Genomic DNA, 20,902 nt, shown 5'->3' on the forward strand with positions numbered 1-20,902 from the left:
TGACAATCTGAGAACTAGGTAACTCCCCCTTACCCCTTCCTCAAATGATATCCTGACCCACAAGATCGTGATGTATCATAGGTAGGGAACATACTCTATACTTACTAGACCAGAAAAATCTCCTTTGCAGGGCAGATGCTGCACAGGTAGGTACTGTACAATGGGGGTAATTCCAAGTTGATCGCAGCAGGACATTTTTTAGCAGTTGGGCAAAACCATGTGCACTGCAGGGGGGGCAGATATAACATTTGCAGAGAGAGTTAGATTTGGGTGGGTTATTTTATTTCTGTGCAGGGTAAATACTGGCTGCTTTATTTTTACACTGCAATTTAGATTGCAGATTGAACTCACCACACCCAAATCTATCTCTCTCTGCACATGTTATATCTGCCTCCCCTGCAGTGCACATGGTTTTGCCCAACTGCTAACAAAATTCCTGCTGCGATCAACTTGGAATTACCCCCAATATACTGGTAGAGCACTGTACTGCTGACTGCCTGGAAAATAAACTGTCTGGACTGCCTATCACTCCTAGATAGGCAGATAAATAGACAAAGATCTGTCACTTTTTAGTTTGCATACAGAAGTAACTCATTACTACTTACGTATCTTAATATATCTTTTTAGATGGAATTTCTAGCTACAGTTAAGCAAATTAATAATATACTAATGAATCAGTGAGCCTCTATCACAAACAAGACATTCTGGTGGCATGGTTGTTACATTTATATTGACTCCTTTACCTATCTGATAAATCAGTGGATTATACTTGCATTTCAAATATTTTATGAACTTCCCTATTTACAAGCCCATGCTTAGGACTGACAATCAGAGTAAAAAGAATTAACAACTGAGTTTATTTTCTTTGAAACATACAGTCTTACACTCTTACTGTATTTATTAAGACAATAGAAAAAGTGAATGCTCTTAGCAGCTAGCAAAGTTCAGCAACAAGAGGTTCAGGAGCAGTATATAGTATACTTATATATTTAAAGATAGAAACATACACACATATTCAATGCATGTCGGATCCTTTCCGACGGAAAGGGTCCGACAATGCAGTATTCAAGTTGATGTCGGATTTGGAAATTCTCTGCAATATTAATCCAACTTTTTTTTAAAGTTGAATTGACATTGTCGAAAACGGGGCTAAAAGCTGTTGGACAAGGTCGACATGGATAAAGGTCGATATGAGATTTAAAATAAAAACATTTTTGTGGGGGACTTTTTCATACTTTACGATCCACGTGGACTACGACTGGGAACGGTAACCTGTGCCGAGCGCAGCGGTAGCAGAGCATGTCGACCTAAGGTGTGTCGACCTTTTTGGTGTCAACCTGGAGTCCCAGACACTGGACACACATACTGTAGCTGATCATACTGTCAGCTTCCCACACAGCTTTCTCTGCCTATAGGGTGAGAAAGCTGTGTGGTAGTAAAGGATCTAAGGTGAGCCCTCTGATTACGCTGTCTCAGGACAGAGCTAACTGTGGTACTTTAAAAAAAACTATTTTTATTGTTTTTGTAAATTTGGTCAGATCACATTTCCCATCATAACTAAATGAAATGCAATACAGGTTGAGTATCCCTTATCCAAAATGCTTGGGACGAGAGGAATTTTGGATATCGGATTTTTCCGTATTTTGGAATAATTGCATACCATAATGAGATATCATGGTGATGGGACCTAAATATAAGCACAGAATGCATTTATGTAACATATACACCTTATACACACAGCCTGAAGGTCATTTTAGCCAATATTTTTTATAACTTTGAGTATTAAACAAAGTTTGTGTACATTGAGCCATCAAAAAACAAAGGTTTCACTATCTCAGTCTCACTCAAAAAAGTCCGTATTTCGGAATATTCCGTATTTTGGAATATTTGGATATGGGATACTCAACCTGTATAATACAAAATACTATAAAAAAAAGTGAATGAAAGGGGATGGAGCAGTTTTTCACAAAAACTTCTCCAAAGGCCCTTTAATACATTCAAGCAACTGTCCCGATTTTCGTGGGCCAGTCCCGTTTTTTTTAGATTGTCCCACTGTACCACCCGCAGGCTGCAGTGTCCTGCAGTCATGAAGGGAGGGGGGGGGGGGGGGGGAGTTGGGAGGTATGACTCAATTGATACTAAAATAATGTGAAAACACCCTTTTCCACATTATTTTAGTAAAAAAAAGTTACTAAATATGCCCATTAGACACTTTAGCACTATTTTTCAATTCACCAACAAAGAAAGAAAGACATTTTGCACATACAGTAGATAGCTATTTACACAGTCTTATTATGTATCCCTAAAAAAGGAAATATTAGCAACACGTCTATCTTTAACTGAAAACTGGGATAATCTACTAATTATCAATTTGATAAAAATAATGATTGTAATGATAAAATGATGATAAAAATTAATAATCTCTGATTTTCTGAAACTGTTGAATGCAAAACTACTTACATATAATCAGTTTTATATACCTTAGCAAAAACAAAAACAGACAATACAAACTAACTGATATCACAGATTTCACAGGTATAACTATAGACCAGTGATGGCTAACCTTGACACTCCAGCTGTTGTTGAACTACACATCCCAGCATGCCCTGCTACAGTTTTGCTATTTGGCCTTGCAAAAACTGATGCAGGACATGCTGGGATGTGTAGTTCAACAACAGCTGGAGTGTCAAGGTTAGCCATCACTGCTATAGAACTGTAGAACATGTGAATCTATAAAAAAAAAAAAGTGACCTTGCAAAACCCCATGTTTTCACTAGTTTTAATTCTCCAAGCTGAGCTTGAAAATTTTGATAGTTTAAGAAACTTTATTCATGAGAAGCCACATAACTCTACCCATTCATGTCAATCTTGTTTCCACAAATAAGATAATAATCCATTGAAATGAATGGGAGCACTGAATGGAAAAGGTCTGTGGAATTTCCCATTACCAGTCACAGGGCAAAGCAAAGAAAAACTCTTACATTTGGACACCACAAGGGTATTCCTAATGAGCCTGCTTTTTTTCATGTCTTCAGAGTTCCTTGGAGAATAATATGTATTTTTCACAACAATAGTGATTCATAAGTACTGAATTTGTTTATTCTTTTGTTAGCGCTTTAGTCATATTCAATTTAAAAATGTGCAACTATTTAAATCAAACCAATCCACTGGAAGGCTTCAATAGTCATAATAACATGGTATTAGCAAATTAATTAGCTATTCAATTACAAACTTCTGAATCTCTATTTATGTTTGACATCACGTTATGTAATGAAGCTTCAATGCTGATTTATAGGGGGATCCTTGACCACTCTAGGGGGGGTAATTCAGATCTGATCGCTGGGCAGCGATTTTTGCAGCCCTGCGATCAGATAGTCGCCGCCTACAGGGGGGAATGGGTTTTCGCTGTGCAGGTGTGCGTTCGCATGTGTAACAGTGCTGTGCAGGTGAGCGTTCACATTTGTAGCAGAGCTGCACAAACTGATTTTGTGAAGCCTCTGCGCAGCCCAGGACTTGCTCAGCCGCCTCTGCGCAGCCCAGGACTTACTCAGCCGCTGCAATCACATCAGGCTGATCGGGACCGGATTTGACGTCAGACACCCTCCCTGAAAACGCTTGATTCGGCTTGCATTTTCCCTGACACTCCCAGAAAACGGTTAGTTGCCACCCACAAACGGCCTCTTCCTGTCAATCTCCTTGCGATCGCCCGTGCAAATGATTTTTTGCACCATCCTGTCGCAGGCCGCCGATGCCCGTTGCAGCCGTGTGATGCACCAGCGCAGTGCGGTGCATGCGCAGTTCGAACCTGATCACCCGCCGTGCAAAAACGGCGGGTGGCCCAATGCACTTATAACTGGGGGGCCCAAATAAAGGGGGGGGATGTATATTGCATACCTCCCAACATGACCTATTCCAGGAGGGACAAAATGCTCTCTACCTGGACTTCCCTCTTAATCTATGATAGGCATCACCTGTATTGAACTATTTAATTGATAAGAAAGGTATTTCAACAAAGGTGATTGCAGTCATAAATTAAGAGAGAACTCCAGGTAGGATTGTGTATATTAAATTTAAACCAATGGTGTATATTAGATTTAAACTAACAGTTTAATAATGCTTGGGTACTGTTTATAGGTCAACCTAACGGAGAGACAACTATATTATAATGTTTTCCTGTAGTGGAACAAAGACAACTTAAACAACCTTATAATACACATAAAAAAATAAAATCTTAATTTTTCTTGCAAGAATGCAATAGTAGCAGCCTCTGTACTACTTACACACTGGGACAGGACTCAGGAGAGCTGTCTCTCTCTCTCTCTCTCTCTAGACCTGAATGTTCTCATTAGATAAGGAACCCTGGGTCACTTACAGCTCTATCCCCCCTCATCTCTCTCCTCTGGTTGGGAAGATACGTTGGTATCTCATAAAGGGCGGGATGTATTAACATACATCGCCGCCCCTCGCCGGTTACCGCAGCGATGTTGATCGCATATGTACTAACATATGCGATCAACATCGCGATGCGGTGACGGAGGCCCCCCGCGATACCTGTTAGGTGGTCTGCGGGGGGTCTCCGTCACCTCCCCGGGGTCCCCACACTGGCTAGATGCCGGGAAGCAGAAGCAGGCTGCCCCCGGCACCTCCTCCTCCCCCCTGCAGCCGGAAGGACGTCCGGCTGCGTTGCTAGGGGGAGGAGGACACTACCTTCCGGGTCCAGGGCAGCCTGGAGGAAGGTAAGCCAGGGGGAAGGGGGGGTCGGCGTCTGCGGCGGGGGTCGACGGTGTCGGCGGGTTGCGGCGGTCGGCGAAAAGAAGCCCATAGGCTTCTATAGGGTTTCGCCATCCAGAGATGGCGAAACCCTGGACGCCGAAAACGCTGCGGTAGGGTCTTAGTAAATATGAAAATGCGGTAAAACCCCCGTTTTCGGGGGTTTTACCGCATTTTTGCTTTAGTACATCCCGCCCAAAACCTGATACTCCTGTTGTGTCTCCACCTGTGCTGCATACCGTCCTGCTCACATTCTGGCTGTCTGGTTCTGCTGCTGCACAAGAAGGAGAGCTAGTGATGTCAGTGTGCTCTGGCTGCCCTCCCCCCCCCCCCCCCCCCAATCTCAGGGTACAGTATGCCCTGCACCCCCCCCCCCCCCCCCCCCCCCCCTTGGTGTGTGTGAATTTTTTTGTTGTACAGTGCATCACCAAGCAGCAACATGAAGGGGTATACATAGCATAAGCAGTGGGGAAAACGTAACATACATTACAAATATTACACGTATGAGTACATTGCAACTGTACGATACACTCTACATATTAGACATATTATACATGTTAGACTATTTATATATTGTTCAGCTGGTGGACAGCTAGTGGAAAGAAGCTTTTAATGCATCTGGTCGACTTCGCGGGAATGGACCTGTAGCGTCTGCCTGATGGAAGCAGTTCAAACAGTTTGAAGGAGTCAACCCACAAAACCACGCTGTCGGCTATTAGGAGTGGTTGCAAGGCATTGGGTTTCCTTCTGAAGTCCACTACCATCTCAACTGTTTTGAGGGGATTTAGGTCAAGGTTGTTCCTGCCGGACCACTGCGTTAGCAATTTCACTTCGCGTCTATATGCAGATTCGTCTATTCCTTGATTAAGCTGATGACGGTGGTGTCGTTTGCGAATGTTATATATATTTTTTTGATTGCTCGGCCGAGGTGCAGTCGTTGGTATATAGGGCCTAATTCAGACCTGATCGTAGCAGCAAATTTGTTAGCAGATGGGCAAAACCATGTGCACTGCAGGTGTGGCAGATATAACATGTGCAGAGCGAGTTAGGGTGGGTGAGATCCTTGCTATGTTCGATTTTTACTTGCGATTTCCCTTGAACTCCCCGGAGCCCAGATAGGACAGATTTTGACTAACTTTTCTTGAGATATGGACTATGGGGTATATGCAATTCACGGCGAATCGCGGCAAATTATCGCCGTTTTTTAATTCGACACAATTCGACAGGTGAATTCCGGCAGGTGGCTGCCGGAATTCACCATATTCAATGAAAAACGGATTCGACATTCCCGCGGGCGAAAAACGGCCGATTTGCCGGATTTTGCAGCGAATTAGAAAAACGGGAAAAACCCGGAAAAAAATGGCGTGGGGTCCCCCCTCCAAAGCATAACCAGCCTCGGGCTCTTCGAGCTGGTCCTGGTTCTAAAAATGCAGGAAAAAATTGACATGGGATCCCCCGTATTTTTAAAACCAGCACCGGGCTCTGCACCTGATGCTGGTGCAAAAAATACGGGGGACAAAAAGAGTAGGGGTCCCCCGTATTTTATACACCAGCATCGGGCTCCACTAGCTGGACAGATAATGCCACAGCCGGGGGTCACTTTTATACAGCACCCTGCGGCCGTGGCATTAAATATCCAACAAGTCACCCCTGGCCGGGGTACCCTGGGGGAGTGGGGACCCCTTCAATCAAGGGGTCCACCCCCCCAGCCACCCAAGGGCCAGGGGTGAAGCCATAGGCTGTCCCCCCCATCCAAAGGCTGCGGATGGGAGGCTGATAGCCTTGAGTAAAATGACAGACTATTGTTTTTTCCAGTAGTACTACAAGTCCCAGCAAGCCTCCCCCGCAAGCTGGTACTTGGAGAACCACAAGTACCAGCATGCGGGAGAAAAATGGGCCCGCTGGTACCTGTAGTACTACTGGGAAAAAAATACCCAAATAAAAACAGGAGACACACACCGTGACAAGTACAACTTTATTACACACCGCCGACACACACATACTTACCTATGTTGACACGCCGACTGGCACAGTCTCCGACGATCCGAGGGTACCTGTGAAAAAAATTATACTCACCTGCCAGTGTCCAGAGATAAATCCACGTCCAGAGATCAAATCCTCGTACTTGGCAAAATAAAAACACGCACACCCGTACCAACGGACTGAAAGGGGTCCCATATTGACACATGAGACCCCTTTCCACGAATGCCGGGACACCACGTGACTCCTGTCACTGAGGTCCCTTCAGCCAATCAGGAAGCGCTACTTCCGTGGCGCTCACCTGATTGGCTGTGCGCGTGTGACCTCAGACAGCGCATCGCAAAGCCTCTCCCATTACTTTCAATGGTGGGAACTTTGCCGTCAGTGGTGGGGTTACCCGCGGTCAGCCGCTGACCGGCGGGTGACCCCATCGCTAGCCGCAAAGTTCCCACCATTGAATATAATGGAGAGGCTTTGCGATGTGCTGTCAGCTCAGACGCGCACAGAGCCAATCAGCAGAGTGCAAGGACGTTGCGCTCGCTGATTGGCTTACGAGACCTTTCAGTGACAGCTGTCACGGGGGGGTTTCTCTGCATTCGTGGAAAGGGGTCCCATGTGTCAACATGGGACCCCTTTCAGTCCGTGTGGTACGGGTGTCCGGTTTGTTTTTTTGACAAGTTCGTGGATTTACCTCTGGACCATGGATGAGGTGAGTGTATTTATCTTTTCTTTTCAGGTACCCCTGGATTCTACTTGGAGAAGAGGACCGATGTCGGCGTGTAAACATAGGTATGTGTGTGTCGACGTATGAAATAAAGTTTTACTTTCACGGTGTCAGTCTCCTGTTTTTATTTGGGTATTTTTTTTCCAGTAGAACTACAGGTACCAGCGGGCCCGTTTTTCTCCCGCATGCTGGTACTTGTGGTTCTCCAAGTACCAGCTTGCGGGGGAGGCTTGCTGGGACTTGTAGTACTACTGGAAAAAACAATATTCTGACATTTTTCTCAAGGCTATCAGCCTCCCATCCGCAGCCCTTGGATGGGGGGGACAGCCTCGGGCTTCACCCCTGGCCCTTGGGTGGCTGGGGGGGGGACCCCTTGATTGAAGGGGTCCCCACTCCCCCAGGGTACCCCGGCCAGGGGTGACTAGTTGGATATTTAATGCCACGGCCGCAGGGCGCTGTATAAAAGTGACCCCCGGCTGTGGCATTATCTGTCCAGCTAGTGGAGCCCGATGCTGGTGTATAAAATATGGGGGACCCCTACTCTTTTTGTCCCCCGTATTTTTTGCACCAGCATCAGACGCAGAGCCCGGTGCTGGTTTTAAAAATACGGGGGAACCCCTGTCAATTTCCCCCCCGCATTTTTAGAACCAGGACCAGCTCGAAGAGCCCGAGGCTGGTTATACTTTGGAGGGGGGACTCCACGCCATTTTTTTCAGGGATTTTACCATTCCATCAAAAAAAAAAAAAAATTTTAAAAATATATAAATAATACTTGTGCCTCCAAAAAAGACAAACCAAGTACCTAATCCCTTCTAATATAAATAGATATGATATTACCAAGAAAAAAAAACACAAAAAAAACATGTTTTAAATTTTTTTTATTAGTTTCACCCTCCAAAGTGTTGCGTATTGAAAATGACGAATTTACTGTCTAAAAGCACTGTTGTCGAATTTCCAAACTTACATTGAATAGACTTTGGTCGAATTGTAGCATGTGTATCATTGCAAAAAAGTCGAATTTGTCAAAAGTCGAATTTCAAAAAGTCGAATTTTGAAAGTCCGTTTTTTTGTCGGAAAGTACTGAATTGCATTGGCGAATTTTTTTTTTGGGCGAAAAATTCCCGAAATTCGACAATTTCGGGAATTCGACCGCAATTGCATATACCCCTATGTGTGCTTACGATTTTGGCTTATGTGAGATTTTGGCTTATGTGAGATGTCATTGACATGTGAGATGAATTAGATAGTACACCGATCTAGCAAGGATTGACTTGCCTGCACAGTCTATCTTTTCTTGCGATGCCGACCTGGCGGGGCCGCGCATCGGGATCGCAAGGTGACTTTCACCTTTCGATTTGCACTAACTTTTCTTGCGATTTTGACTATATAGTCAAAATCTCAAGAAAAAATCTCACCGTGTGTACACACCTTTAGATTTGGGTGGGTTATTCTGTTTCTGTGCAGGGTAACTACTGGCTGCTTTATTTTTACACTGCAATTTAGATTTCAGTTTGAACACAACCCACCCAAATCTAACTCTCTCTGCACATGTTACATCTGCCCCCCCCCCCCCCCCCGCATTGCACATGGTTTTGCCCAACTGCTAACAAATTTGCTTCTGCGATCAACTCTGAATTACCCCCCATGTGCGGGGGGTAATGTGGGAGGGGGAGGGGGGGGCAGATATAACATGTGCAGAGAGAGTTAGAATTGGATGTGCTATATTATCTATGTGCAGGGTAAATACTGGATGATTTATTTTTACTCTGCAATTTAGATTTCAGCTTGAACACACCCCACCCAAATCTCTCTCTGCACATGTTTATATATGCGCTACCTGCAGTGCACATGGTTTTGCCCATCTACTAACAAATTTGCTGCTACGATCAGGTCTGAATTAGGCTCATAGAGAGAAGGGCAGGGGCAAGAAGACACATCCTTGAGGGGCCCCCGTGCTGATTGTGCACCCACTAGACGTGAATGACCCAGCTTTCACTACCTGTTTCCTTGCTGTCAGGAAGACGACGATCCAGAATCATGTTGATTCTGGTACACCCCTGGAGAAGATGGGGCGAGCTGAACAGCACAGTTCTTTAGGGCAGATGGCGATACTCCGTCCGGGCCTGTGGCTTTCCTAGGTTTGACCCTTCTGAACATTCCTTCTAACTCTTTCTGATCCACCCACAGTGCCTGGGAGTGGAAGCCATGATAGGGGAGTGGGTGGTCAGCTCTCCTGGGACAGGGGTAGGACTGGGACAAGGGCCTCCTTCTCAAATCTGCAGTAAACGTTGTCCAGCTCGTCCGTCAGTTCCTGGTGCATGACAGTGGGTTTTCGGGTTTTCTTGTAACTGGTTATGGCTTGCATTCCTCTCCAAACTGACATGGGGTCGTTGGCCGAAAGGTTGCTAGTCAGATTGTTGGAGAACCGTTTTTTAGCCAGCCTGATTTCGCGTGTCAGGGAGTTCCTGGCCTGTTTGTACAGGGCCCTGTCCCAGCTGCTGTATGCCTCCTTCTTGGCCCGATGAAGCTTCCTGAGCTGGGAGTTGAACCAAGGCTTATTGTTATTGAAGGGGCGGACTGTTTTTGTTGGTACACACGTGTCCTCGCAGAAGCTGATGTAGGATGTCACTACATCAGCCAGTTCGTCCAGGTCGGTAGCAGAAGTTTCAAAATTCCTCCAATCTGTGCAGTCAAAAATAGGTCAGAAGCTTCAGCTTTGCTTCGCTTGTCCAGTGTTTGACGTGGCGAGCAGGTGGACTATGCAGTGGTCGAAGAGGCCTAGGGCTGCGCGGGTGATGGACCGGTAAGCTGTCTTGATGGAGGTATAGAAGTGGTCCAGGCTTCTACTTTTAATATATATATTAAAAGTAGTGATTTCTTGAATACGAGTGGTCTTCAGTTTGCCGGCTGTCGTGATCCTGGCGCACAGTATACCGGCGCCGGAATCCCGACAGCCGGCATACCAACACTTTTTCTCCCTCTTGGGGGTCCACGACCCCCCTGGAGGGAGAATAGATAGCGTGGTGCACGTAGCGCAGCGAGTGCAGCAAGCCCGCAAGGGCCTCATTTGCGCTCGCCGCGCTGTCGGTATGCCGGTGGTCGGTATTCCAGCGTCGGTATGCTGGTCGCCGGGAGCCCGGCCGCCGGTATACCATACTACACCCCTTGAATACTCATGTTAGATTTGACACTAAGGTTAATACTCTGGGAACAGCATTGAAGTAGCCACAAATAGTCTATTCCTGTATATTAGTATAATATTTTCCCATGACTCAACAAAGACCTGAAATGAAAACGAGACAAAACTAAATCTAAAAAAAACACACCCCAAAAAACACTTTCCTGAAAGCTAGGAGTGAATGTTAGGGTTAAAGTCTAAGGGCTTGATTCAGATATGGACGCAATGCCAATGCCAAGATTATCATAGACTGCACATTTGCCACAATCACACTGTGCATGCCTCAAGGTGCCACTGCGATCCCACTCGCAATGAGGAATTATACACAAAGTGACTGACAGGAAGTGACCATTTGGGGGTGGTAAAGGGGAGTGGTTGGAAAAATGCAGGCGTGTCATGGCCATTTTTGTGGTGTGTATCTGCGTCAGCTGCGGGCTCTTGCATACAAAAACATGGCACCTGCGTCACAACTGTCATGTTCAGTCTGCGTAGCCATAGGGCTACCCTTAAGTCCGATGTTTCTTGTTCTTGCATGTACAGTAGACTGTGAATGTGTATGCAATTGCGAATGAGTTGAGATAGCTCCATTGGGCGTCTTTTCATTTCCGTCCGGCAGCTTCCCTTGCTGATTTCAGCAGTTGCGAAGGGAGAAAAACGCACTTGCAAATACATCTATCTCTGAATCAGGCCCTAAGTGTAAAAACACTAAAAACCTTTTTTCTTGGAAAAATTACCCTGTATACAGTATGTCAGGAATGCTCTGCAGATTCTACAGATCACACTATTTTCTGCAGAACTTTTAGGATTTATTCATGATTTGTGATTACAAGGTAACCAAGAAAAATGTGTTTATAGGCAGCATCTGATTGGATTTAATCAACAAATATCCCCTTTGAAAATACTCTAGGTTCCCAAACTCTTTGGAATCATGGCGCCCTAGAGCAGGGGTGGGGAACCTCCAGCCCGTGGGCCGTATAAGGCCCGCAAAGCCACTTGTTATGGCCCGCTGCTGTATGTCAGGGAAGGAGGGCGCAGCGTGCGCCTCTCCTGCCCCTTCATGCTCAGTCTGGCGGCGGCGTGTCTCAACTGTCAGGGCAGGGAGGAGAGTATAGCTATGTCTGGCAGCAGCAGCATGTAGGATTTCAAACCAGCCACCGGTTCATGAGCCAATCAGAGCTTGCGGACCAGCAGCCAATCAGGAGCCGCCACTGCCGGTGATTGGCTCACAAACCGGCGGCTGGTTTGAGGTCCTACATGCCACCGTCCAACATAGCTGCGCTGTCCTCCCTGCCGGCCCCTGACAGCTGAGACATGCCGCGGCTGGACAGAGCACAAGGGGCAGGAGAGGCGCACGCTGCGCTCTCTTCCCCTGACACATAGCAACAGCGGTGAGCAGCACTGTGGGGTGGGGGGCATGTGTGGGGTAATAGCTAAATGGCACTGTGGAGCAATGTGTATCTGGCACTGTGGGGCAATGTGTATCTGGCACTGTGGGGTTATATGTATCTGGCACTGTGTGGGGCAATGTGTATCTGGCACTGTGGGGCAATGTGTATCTGGCACTGTGGGGCAATGTACATCTGGCACTGCACTATTGGGGGCATATGTGTATCACGTCCTATTTTAATTGGCTACACCCATTTTTTGACGCACAGTACCACTAAGGCGCATAACTACTGGGGGCATATCTACTGGGGCATAACTACTGGGGGCATATCTACTGGGGCATAACTACTGGGGGGGCAGGCTCATTTTTAAGTTGATCATTTTTGTATGGTCCCCAAAGGATTTTGGTAGAAAAAAAGGTTCCCCAACCCTGCCCTAGAGCATCAGAATCTTTTTCACGGCACACCTAGGCCAAAAGTTTCTTATTGAAAAATTTTGAAATAAATATTATATTAAGTAAATTGTTTATGTGTCATCCTTAGGTTCAACTGTGTGGTGAGGGACAAGATGTGCTTCTATCTGTTCACGTATTTTATGATCAGCAGCCACCAGCGCTGGTTTTGCCGATTACATTGACCACAAATAATTTGAATTGGTCCTGGACCACCAATCGAAGACACCCCTGAAAGTGACAGGAGGAACCCAAGGGTGCCTTGGCACACAGTTTGAAAACCACTGCTGTAGGCACTGGGTGAAGTTTGTACTTATACAGTATATGTCTTTAACATCTTACAAAAAAATGTACTAACCACCAAAGGTATATTTAAACATATGGCGTAAATGTAACTGTGATATAAAAAATTGCATCTCTGTAGCTTGACGTCTAGATTATGGCACATGTTGGTAAATAAGCATGTTTATGCCACTATTCAAATAGTCGATATGAGCTCCAAACATCTGACAGATTTGTTATGTAATTGTGAATCTCTGTATTTGTCTTTTTTCAGATGCCAGCAAGTGATATTGTTACATAGTATTTTCAGGCAGTGCATTTTTATGGGTTGTTGCTCCAAATACAATCACAGCATTATACATAATTAAAACAAGGGAAACAGTGGGGGTCATTCCGACCCGTTCGAACACAGCAGTGACACCGCCAGCGCTGAAAGTTATCGCAGCGGCGATCGCATGAAGACTGATAGGCGGGAGCCGTTACGGGGCGTCAACTGACCGTTTTCAAGGCGTGGTGAGGTGAACACAGGCTGATCCAGGCGTTTGGAGGGTGGATGTCTGACGTCATTCCCGGGACCTTCGTCGCTGGATCCGTTGCACAGGGTAAGTAGGTCTGACCCTGGTCTTGTTTTGCAGGAAACTTTTTTAGCATATCAGGGCTGCACAAGCGTTCGCAGCCCTGCTATGCTAAAATACACTCCCCCATAGGTGGCGTCAAGTTGATCGCACAAGCAGCAAAAAGTTGCTACATGCGATCAACTCGGAATGAGAGCCCGTAAACACTACAAAATGCAAAAGGAAACACTGGGGCTAATTCAGACCTGATTGTAGACATGAAAAATTTTGCATGGCTATGATCAGCCACCCTGACATGCGGTGGGACGCCCAGCACAGGGCTAGTCCGCCCCGCATGTCTGACCCTCCCCCTGCCGCATGGGTGCGATAGCATCGCAGGACAGCAATGCTATTGCACCCGGCGATTAAGTCCCTACCTGCGCAGCATTGCTGACCTGGTAGGCGACTTTTTGCCGCGCCCCGCCCCCCACACAGTCCGGGCACGCCTGCGTTGGCCAAACCGCCCGGTCCCAAATGGCGGCCGAACGCCGCTGACTCGCCACCTCTCGTCCAGCGAATGACTCTGCCTGTCAATCAGGCAGAGGCGATCACTGGGCTGAGATGCCGATCGTATCTCTGGCATGCACATGTGCACTGCGGCACATGCGCAGGTCAGATCTGATCGCCCACTGTGCGAAAACGCACAGCAGCGATCAGGTCTGAATTAGCCCCATTGTGTGAGGAGTGTTTCCCTCTCATACCGTTTTTATACATAAATGGCGAGTCACACCTGTGATTTGTACACGGCTCCCGGGTGCGACTCAGCTGAGACCCCTTTCAGCAAGGCAGCCAGACCCGGCAATATGGCGGATTGGTGATGTCACCGCCTTCGCGTGTGGTGGCGGTGCTTGGAGATGAAATAATCTCCAAGCGCTGCCTCTGCCTATTCAGTGAATGAGTGCCGGGTCACACCGACCTAACCGTTTACAACAAGGAGATATGGAAAGAACTCTAGTGAACAGTCAAAGGCTCATAAGATGGTAAATCAGCGTCCAGAAAGAATATCATGAGCTGCATTTTGTTGTAGGAAAAGTTATATGAAATATTATACTTAAGAGTGAATCCTTAAGCGGACAAAAACAGTGATTGAATAAGTCAGCATAATTTTGACATGGCCACACAGTGCATGGTAATGCAGCCGACCAGTAGGCAAGGGGAGATGAGGAGTGACCGCACAATGGGGGTCATTCCGAGTTGTTCGCTCGTTGCCGATTTTCACAATGGAGCGATTAAGGCGAAAATGCGCATGCGCATGGTACGCAGTACGCATGCGCTAAGTATTTTAGCTAAAAACTTAGTAGATTTACTCACGTCCGAACGAAGAATTTCCATCGTTGAAGTGATCGGAGTGTGATTGACAGGAAGTGGGTGTTTCTGGGCGGAAACTGCCCGTTATCTGGGAGTGTGCGGAAAAACGCAGGCGTGCCACGATAAAACGCGGGAGTGTCTGGAGAAACGGGGAGTGGCTGGCCGAACGCAGGGCGTGTTTGTGACGTCAAACCAGGAACTAAACGGCCTGAGCTGATCGCAATCTGTGAGTAGGTCTGGAGCTACTCAGAAACTGCTAAGAATTTTCTATTCGCAATTCTGCTAATCTTTCGTTCGCTATTCTGCTATGCTAAGATACACTCCCAGAGGGCGGCGGCCTAGTGTGTGCAATGCTGCTAAAATTTGCTAGCGAGCGAACAACTCGGAATGACCCCCAATAACACCTCCAAACACTGCACTATGGGGGTAATTCTGAGTTGATCGCAGCAGGAAATTTTTTAGCAGTTGGGCAAAACCATGGGGGTCATTCCGAGTTGTTCGCTCGTTATTTTTTTCTCGCAACGGAGCGATTAGTCGCTAATGCGCATGCGCAATGTCCGCAGTGCGACTGCGCCAAGTAAATTTGCTATGCAGTTAGGTATTTTACTCACGGCATTACGAGGTTTTTTCTTCGTTCTGGTGATCGTAATGTGATTGACAGGAAGTGGGTGTTTCTGGGCGGAAACTGGCCGTTTTATGGGTGTGTGCGAAAAAACGCTACCGTTTCTGGGAAAAACGCGGGAGTGGCTGGAGAAACGGAGGAGTGTCTGGGCGAACGCTGGGTGTGTTTGTGACGTCAAACCAGGAACGACAAGCACTGAACTGATCGCAGATGCCGAGTAAGTGTGGAGCTACTCAGAAACTGCTAAGAAGTGTCTATTCGCAATTTTGCTAATCTTTCGTTCGCAATTTTGATAAGCTAAGATTCACTCCCAGTAGGCGGCGGCTTAGCGTGTGCAAAGCTGCTAAAAGCAGCTTGCGAGCGAACAACTCAGAATGAGGGCCCATGTGCACTGCAGGGGAGGCAGATGTAACATGTGCAGAGAGAGTTAGATTTGGGTGGGTTATTTTATTTCTGTGCAGGGTAAATACTGGCTGCTTTATTTTTACACTGCAAATTAGATTGCAGATTGAACACACCCCACCCAAATCTAACTCTCTCTGCACATGTTATATCTGCCTCCCCTGCAGTGCAGATGGTTTTGCCCAACTGCTAAAAAAAATCCTGCTGCGATCAACTCAGAATTACCTCCTATGTTCTGGATTCAATAAAAACTTAGGGCTTTCTACTTCTGACCGAAATAATAATATGGAGATTTAATTAATCTGTAAAACCTCATTACTTGCAAATCCCTAATAAATAAACAATAGCATGTGCAGGTATTATTACCTAAATCATCTTAGATAGTGGGCTAATTCTAGCCAATGCATTCACAAGAAAGTGCTGATCAGTGGAGAAAGACAAGAAGTTTTCTGTGTTTGAAGCAGTGTGTCCCGCAGCTACGCTTTCTCCTGGAACCACATTTGTGTCAGCATATTTCATAGATTTCTCTGTACAGCCGAAAGGAGCTGGAATTTGTACTGATTAGCAGCAAATTCAACTTTATATAGAAAATAACTTTTGGAGGCATCAGCACAAACTGGTTTACTCTACGGGGGTAATTCAGAGTTGATCGCAGCAGCAAATTTGTTAGCAGTTGGGCAAAACCATGGGGGTCATTCTGACCTGATCACTCGCTGCAGTTCTTTGCAGCGCAGCGATCAGGTCAGAACTGCGCATGAACATGGCTGACAGTCGCTGTACGGGAGAGGGTGGCACCGTCGTTTTGTGGGCGCGGTCCGGCCAAAGCAGGCGTGGCCGGTCCGTGTGGGGGGCGGGCTGCAGCAGCTGCGTGACGTCACACGCAGCCCCTGCAACCTGGGTAGCGACAGGTAGCTCCCGGCCAGCATGCAATAGCTGCGCTGGCCGGGAGCTACTCCTGAAGTGCAAAAGCATTGCTGCTTTGTGATGCTTTCGCACTTCTGCAACGGGGCAGAGACTGAAATGCGGGGCGGGCTAGCCCCCCACATGTCTGTGTTCCTGATCGTAGCTGTGCTAAATTTAGCAGAGCTACGATCAAGTCTGAATTACCCCCCGTGTGCACTGCAGGTGTAGAGAGAGTTAGATTTGGGTGGGTTATTTTGTTTCTGTGCAGGGTAAATATTGGCTGCTTTATTTTTACACTGCAATTTAGATTTCAGTTTGAACACACCCCACTCAAATCTAACTCTCTCTGCACATGTTACATCTGCCACACCTGCAGTGCACATAGGTGGTCATTCCGAGTTGATCGCAGCCAGCATCTTTTTGCTGCTGGTGCGATCAATTAGTCCACGCCTATGGGGGAGTGTATTTTAGCATAGCAGGCCTGCGAACGCTTGTGCAGCCCTGCTAAGCTAAAAAAGTTTTGTGTAAAAGAAGACCAGCCCTAGACCTACTTACCCTGTGCGACGGCTCCAGCGATTCAGGTCCCGGCTTTGATGTCAGACATCCGCCCTCCGTTCTTCTGACCACACCTGCGTTTTCTCCACCACTCCCCAAAAACGGCCGCCAACGGTCTGGTGACGCCCAGGAACACCTTCTTTCTGTCAATCTTCTTGTGGCCGCCACTGCAACCACTTTCTTCGTAATCCGCGTCGTAGCGGCAACGACACGTGTGCGCAACAAACCGCTGCGTGCGAACGGGCCGGAATGACTCCCATGGTTTTGCCCAACTGCTAACAAATTTGCTGCTGCGATCAACTCAGAATTACCCCCCAGACTTCAGATACAGCAACATATATACAGTGTGTGTATGTGTATATATATATATATATATATATATATATATATACACATACACCTCCCAACATTCGTGAAATACGAATCGGGACTCCTGTTCCCAAAAATGGGGCGTGGCTTTGCAGATACCACTATCGCGAACCACGCCCTCCTTTTCATCACTATGAGGGCATGCCCAGCGCTCTGTGAACTGCTGACCATGCCCCCAGCATCTGCCTCCCGTGAACAGACGCTGTGCACCTGCGCACAGCATCTATTCACCGCTGCATAGCAGTGACTCAGTGAGTGACAGGGGGCCTCCCAACTCCCCCGTTACCAGGTGGGATAGCGGGACAGTCCCAAAAAAATGGAAATGTCCTGTGAAAATTGGGACAGTTGGGCTATATGTATACAGTATATACAAATTACATTTTTGTGTTGGAAAGTGCTGAGTGCCGCGCCTCCAAGCTGCTATACATATACTAAACTATGCAGAGAGAAGCCCATAGGATTCTATAAGGCAACACCATCTATAGATGGCGTTGCCTATTGTGTCGAAACTCCGCTTTCTGAAGCTTGGTGCATATAGGGAATGTAGTCAAACCTCTGAAAACTGCATTTCCTTATTTCATACTTAATTGGGATATGATTTACAGTATATAGTGATATGCAACAAGCAGGTGTGAAGAATGGAAGAGTGGGGCAGATGTATTAAGCCTGGAGAAGTGATAAAGCAGTGATAAAGCAGTGATAAGTGCAAGGTGATAACGCACCAGCCAATCAGCTCCTAACTCTAAATTTACATATTGTAGCTGATTGGCTGGTGCGTTATCACCTTGCACTTATCACTGCTTTATCACTTCTACAGGCTTGATACATCTGCCCCAATATGCTGTACACTTGCAGATCTCTGGATGCTGTTGAACTAGAACTGTCAGCATGCTATCAGTCCGTAGGGCTGACTCCAGTTCAGATATGTTATCTTACAGTATGTATTTAGCAATAGAGGATAGTTAGGCCCAGGGCCGGTGCTACGGTGTTCGGCGCCCCCCTGCAAACTATAAATTTGCGCCCTTCCATACTTAACAAAGGGACAGGCACATAATGCCCCCTATAGCAGTGACGCTTATACACATGCTTCCTGTAGTAGTACCGCTTATACACACAATGAACCTTGTAGTAGTGACGCTTACACACGTAATGTCCCCTGCAGCAGTGACGCTTATACAAGACTCCCCCTGTAGTAGTGATGCTTACACACGTAATGCCCCCTGTACCAGTGACGCTTACACACGTTGCGCTTCTGTACCAGTGATGCTTACACACTGTACCAGTGATGCCTACACATGTAACGCCCCCTGTATCAGTGGCGCTTACAAACGAAACGCCCCCTGTAGCAGTGACGCTTACACACATAATGTCCGCTGTACCAGTGACGCTTACACACGTAACGCTCCTTGTAGCAGTGACGCTTACACACGTAATGCCCATTGTACCAGTGACGCTTACACACGTAACGCCCATTGTACCAGTGACGCTTACACATGTAATGCCCCCTGTACCAGTGACGCTTACACATGTAACGCCCCCTGTACCAGAGATGCTTACACACGTAACGCCCCCTGTACCAGTGACGCTTACACACGTAACGCCCCCTGTACCAGAGATGCTTATACACGTAACGCCCCCTGTATCAGTGACGCTTACACACGTAACGCCCATTGTACCAGTGACGCTTACACACGTAACGCCCCCTGTATCAGTGACGCTTACACACGTAACGTCCCTGTACCAGTGATGCTTACACACGTAACGCCCCCTGTACCAGTGACGCTTACACACGTAACGCCCTCTGTAGTAGTGACGCTTACACATGTAACGCCCCCTGTATTAGTGACGCTTACATGAGTAACGTTTCCTGTACCAGTGACGCTTACACGTGTAACGCCTGCTGTAGCAGTGACGCTTACACACGTAACACCCCCTGTACCAGTGGCGCTTACACACATAACGCGGCTTGTAGCAGTGATGCTTATACATGTAACGCCCCCTGTAGCAGTGACGCTTACACACGTAACACCCCCTGTACCAGTGACGCTTACACACATAACGCGGCTTGTAGCAGTGATGCTTATACATGTAACGCCCCCTGTAGCAGTGACGCTTACATGCATAACGTCCCCTGTACCAGTTATGCTTACACGTGTAACGCCTGCTGTAGCAGTGACATTTACACACGTGACGCCCCCTGTAGTAGTGACGCTTACATGCATAACCCCCCCTGTATCTGTGACTCTCACATGTAACGCCCCCTGTACCCAGTGACGCTTACACGTAACGCCCCCTGTACCAGTGACGCTTACACACGTAACGCCCCCCTGTAGTAGTTACGCTTACACACATTATGCCACACAGTCACACATACACATACATACTGTACATACATTACACACATACACAGTCACACATACATATACACAGATACTGTATACATATACACAAACACTTACCTAAAGAAATCTGTCAGGCCGGATATGTAGCAGCTCATCCTCCTGTGTAGCAGGGTGCTGCAGCCTGTTCCTGTGCCGCTCTGCCCCCTTTTGGGTCCTTTATGGCCACTACACTGTCACAGGGGAGGGGAGGGGAGAGTAGGCTTCATGCTGCCGGCCTTACAGTACTTTACAAGAGCAGCTGTACCTCTCTGAGTCTCTGGCAGCCTGGTCCATGTAGGTCCGCCCCGTGAAGCTCCACCCCTCTGCCCCGTGAGGCTGCACCTCCTTTTCTGATGGACACAATCAAGTGGGGGAGGACTGGAGGCTTGCCTTGAAGCTGCCGGTGCCTGTCACACAGTTTGAAAGGGGCAACAGCTAGCAGCAGCAGCAGAGGGACAGGAGCAGAGGCAGCACAGAGATGCAGAGCAGGGAGAGCACCTCTCCAGCCAGGCGCCTCCCTGCTTTGCATCCCTTTGCTGAGCAGGTAGCGCCGGGCCTAGTTAGGCCTTATGAGGTTGTTAATGGTACATTGGATAGTAATGTTGAATAATAATGCTAAGATTCAGCTACATTACCCATGTACAAGCTGTATCCATGCATCTTGGGGAAATGTGTTATTTTAAAGTAAAACATTTTATGATGTCTGAATTATATCCAGCAGCCTTCAAGAACAACAAGATATGTATCTTAGAAAAGCAGCTGAGGAGACAAGTACAATTTAGTGAAACCATTAGGCCTCAAGAAACAATAATATGGTTTCATGTGAAAGAAACTTAATATAGTAATAGCATGTTATAATACCAAATGCATATTATATTTCCACTACAAAATATACTACAAAATATACAATGCAATTTTTAAAGCGAATAAACTATTTGCTTGACCAATGGACAATTTCCATACATTCCTCTATAAAA

The 20,902-nt window shown here is 46.9% G+C and overlaps 1 protein-coding gene and 1 long non-coding RNA gene across 13 annotated transcripts in view; one reads left to right on the top strand and one right to left on the bottom strand.

Moving 5' to 3' along the window:
• LOC134915299 (uncharacterized) overlaps positions 1 to 20,832 on the top strand; it is a 38,049-nt gene extending 17,217 nt beyond the window's left edge. Inside the window, exons 4-6 of one of the 3 annotated variants that reach the window (XR_010177389.1) lie at positions 12,581 to 12,855; positions 13,046 to 13,373; positions 20,644 to 20,832. This is a non-coding gene — a long non-coding RNA (uncharacterized LOC134915299). Of the gene's footprint in view, positions 1 to 12,580; positions 12,913 to 13,045; positions 13,374 to 20,643 lie in introns of those variants that run through there. The other 2 variants (XR_010177391.1, XR_010177390.1) reach the window with 2 other exon arrangements.
• SLC4A4 (solute carrier family 4 member 4) overlaps positions 1 to 20,902 on the bottom strand; it is a 393,000-nt gene that overhangs the window by 191,099 nt on the left and 180,999 nt on the right. The gene's annotated exons all lie outside the window — the stretch shown is intronic.

This window comes from Pseudophryne corroboree, chromosome 1 (genome assembly GCF_028390025.1).
Source record: "Pseudophryne corroboree isolate aPseCor3 chromosome 1, aPseCor3.hap2, whole genome shotgun sequence".
Taxonomy (NCBI): domain Eukaryota; kingdom Metazoa; phylum Chordata; class Amphibia; order Anura; family Myobatrachidae; genus Pseudophryne; species Pseudophryne corroboree.